The 3,317-nt window shown below is 39.8% G+C and overlaps 1 non-coding gene across 1 annotated transcript; it reads right to left on the bottom strand.

Annotated features, from left to right (window-relative positions):
• Positions 1–1,683: 1,683 nt before the first annotated feature.
• Positions 1,684–1,791, bottom strand: LOC131145289 (small nucleolar RNA R71). Its single transcript, XR_009134072.1, has one exon. It is a non-coding gene; the product is annotated as a small nucleolar RNA R71 (small nucleolar RNA).
• Positions 1,792–3,317: the final 1,526 nt, after the last annotated feature.

Genomic DNA, 3,317 nt, shown 5'->3' with positions numbered 1-3,317 from the left:
CTGAGCATCCTCTCCTCCGGCCAATTTCCAGCACTGTCTTGGCCAATTTCCAGCAGGTGTCTCGGCCAATCTCTAGCACAGCGAGCCCCTCTGCACCAGATAAGCCAGCCTCGACCCTCTGCCCAGCAGCTCTGTTTCTGTTCTTCTCTCTTTCTCTCCCTCTCTCTTCTTTTATTTCTTTCAATATTAAGTTGGGTGCTACTATTTTAAATTATTTGCTGAAGTTATTGGGAAAGACAAAATTTTGAATTTTAAATATTCTATTATCATTGTTGTGGTTAATTATTTATTAATGTTTTTTTTTTATTGTTTTCAGTGGTAGATTTAATTGTTGTTCAAGTCATCTAGTTGATTTCGTCAAGGTCCGATTTGGTTACTAAAAAAAAAAAAAAAGAGAAAAAAGAAAAAATATTGTATTTGTTTTAAAGTTTTCCAAGTTTTAATTTTTTCTTTTGAGGTTCAGTTAGTTTAGGGTTGATTTTGTTATAGTTGTGTTTTTATCGTATTCTATATTCATTTAGATCATTAATGGTTTAATTTTGATTCGATATCCTAGTTCTTGTTAAAGGTTCAATTTTTATTGCGCTTGTGTGTGTTTGATAGAATTTCCATCCTAGCGTGTTTTAATTCCTTATTTGTAGTTTCCAGTTTTAATTAGTGCGTGTCCCAATGTTTCTTTAAGTAAACTAGAATTTCTATTCTTGTTTTCTTTTATTTAGTGCATGTTAGTTTAGGGTTTTAAATTATGTGTCATTTAATTCATCAAAAGTGAAATTGAACCATCTTGAAAATTCGAATCTGAACCAAGTTCAGTACCTTTTAAATTTCGATTGGAAAGACGTAAAATCTGAGATTAAAACGCATTCCTTGAGGAGACGATCTAACCCTTGGGCTTAATATTACACGACAGAACTCCTATACTTGGGATAACTTCCGAGTTGCTCATTTTTCGAGTGAGTCAAGTTTTTGGTGCCGTTGCCGGCGAATTCCCAGTTTTAATTTCGAATTTTGCGTTTTCCCAATTATTTTTTGCTTTTCTTTTATTAAATAGAAAAAAAAAAGAAAAAAAATTGAAAATTGAGAAATTGAAGAAAAATTTTTTTTTTTGTCTGTTGCCGTGTTAGTGGATTTCTATTGGTGATTGTGATGTTTGATGCCCTGGGTTCGAGATAATTCGAATCGATTGTGTAGACATTCACCTAGCACTAGTAGGGATACACATAGCACTGAGTTTGACTATTCACCTGTTAGTCCTACGAGTGATTCTGAATTTGAACTGAATAATCTGTTTGGCAATTATTTTGAAGAAGCTATGGCTGCACATGTACCACGTACACTTCAAGATTTTCTACAGCCTGCACGCACATCTACACCTTCATGCATTGTGTTGCCCCAGGATGCCCCGAATTTCACTCTTAAGCATGGCATGTTATCTGTGATTCCCCAATTTCACGGGATGGACTCTGAGAGTCCGTACCAACACTTGACAGACTTTGAGATGGTTTGCACCACTTTCATTAATAGGGCTGGGACTGATGAATACATTAAACTGCGTTTGTTCCCCTTTTCTCTGAAAGACAGGGCAAAAATCTGGTTTAATTCTTTGCGCCCTAACTCTATTACTAGTTGGGCTGAAATGCAGCGTGAGTTCTTACATAAATTTTTTCCTCTTCAGAGAACTCAGTACCTACAGGAGCAGATCAGTCAATTCATGCAAAAAGATGGCGAGACATTCCAAGCATGTTGGGAGAGATTCAAGGACTTGATGAACATATGCCCGCACCATGGTTTCGAATCGTGGAGGTTAGTGAATTATTTTTTTACTGCTTTAACCCCTGTGTGCAAACAATTTGTCCAGTCTATGTGCAATGGGATGTTCTTCCGTAAGGAACCAGACGAGGGCTTATCATTTCTAGACTATCTCGCTGAGAGTGCCCAGCAGTGGAACGCACGACCTGAACGGGTGCCGATAGTTGCCCAACCTATCCGAGCAATCATTGGCGGGGGCTGATATGAGGTTAAAGAGGATACTAGCTTACAGGCCCTTGTAGCTGCGTTATCTAAAAAATTGGAAGTCATGGAATCCAAAAAGTCGAAAGCTGAGATTTGCACGATTTGTGAGACTTCAGACCACAGACCTCAGGATTGTCAATTCTTACCTGTGTTGCAAGAAAGCAGATCTGATCAGGTGTCATCGGCAAATTGGGTTAACAAGACACAGAATCAGCCGCTCTCAAATACTTATAATTCGGGGTGGTGGAATCATCCAAACCTCCAATGGAGAAATGATCAGCCGGGTCCATCATCTTCACGATATCAGCAGGCACCTCAATCATATGCACCGCCTCCGCAACCAACATACAATCTAGTCGTAGCTCCTCCACCGCAGTATCAACCACAACAGTTTTCTCGGAGCTATACACCACTAGGATTCCAACCACCGTTAGTCCCCATTCCAGTAAAGAAAGCTTCAGATGATAGTGTAGCGCAGGTGGCAACCATGTTCCAGCAATTCATGCAAATGCAAGTTACGACCAATGGAGAACTTAAAGATGCCGTAAGCAAGATGAGTACACAACTTAATACCCTGGAAAAAGGAAAATTCCTTGCACAGCCTCAACCTAATCCCCAGGTATATAGACAATCACAACAGTCAGTGCACACTGTTTCAGGGGATACGTTTGAGTCAGCAAAAGCAGTTATTACTTTGCGAAGTGGAAAGGAAGTTCCCCGTTCTGAAATGGCCACAGACCAACAAACAACCACGCCGACACTTGAGGTGACAAATGAGACAGATAAAGGAAAAGAAAAATCAGACGAGGCCAGCTCAAGTTTAAAAAAAGACAGATAATAAAGAGGATGAGCCAGTTAAGGAATACCAGCCGGTGGTCCCATACCCTCAGCGTTTGACGTCTGGACAAAAGAACAAGTATCATACAGAGATTCAAGAGATATTCAAGCAGGTAAAAATCAATATACCACTCTTAAATGCCATACAGCAGATCCCTGCATATGCAAAATTTCTGAAAGACCTATGCACCGTAAAAAGGAAACTAAATGTGAAGAAAAAGGCTTTCTTAACTGAGCAGGTCAGTGCATTGATTCTTAGTCAGACTCCACAGAAACTTAGAGATCCTGGCTCCCCCACAATACCCATTATGATTGGTGAATCTCGTATTGGGAGGGCTCTACTTGACCTAGGGAGTAGTGTGAATCTGCTTCCATTTTCATTATATGACCAGCTGGGTTTAGGTGAATTGAAGAGTACTACTATGATGCTACAGTTGGCAGACAGATCTGTAAAAGCTCCACGAGGT

The sequence above is a fragment of the Malania oleifera genome, chromosome 12 (assembly GCF_029873635.1).
Source record: "Malania oleifera isolate guangnan ecotype guangnan chromosome 12, ASM2987363v1, whole genome shotgun sequence".
NCBI lineage: Eukaryota > Viridiplantae > Streptophyta > Magnoliopsida > Santalales > Ximeniaceae > Malania > Malania oleifera.
This window is presented reverse-complemented; position numbering and strand designations above follow the sequence as displayed.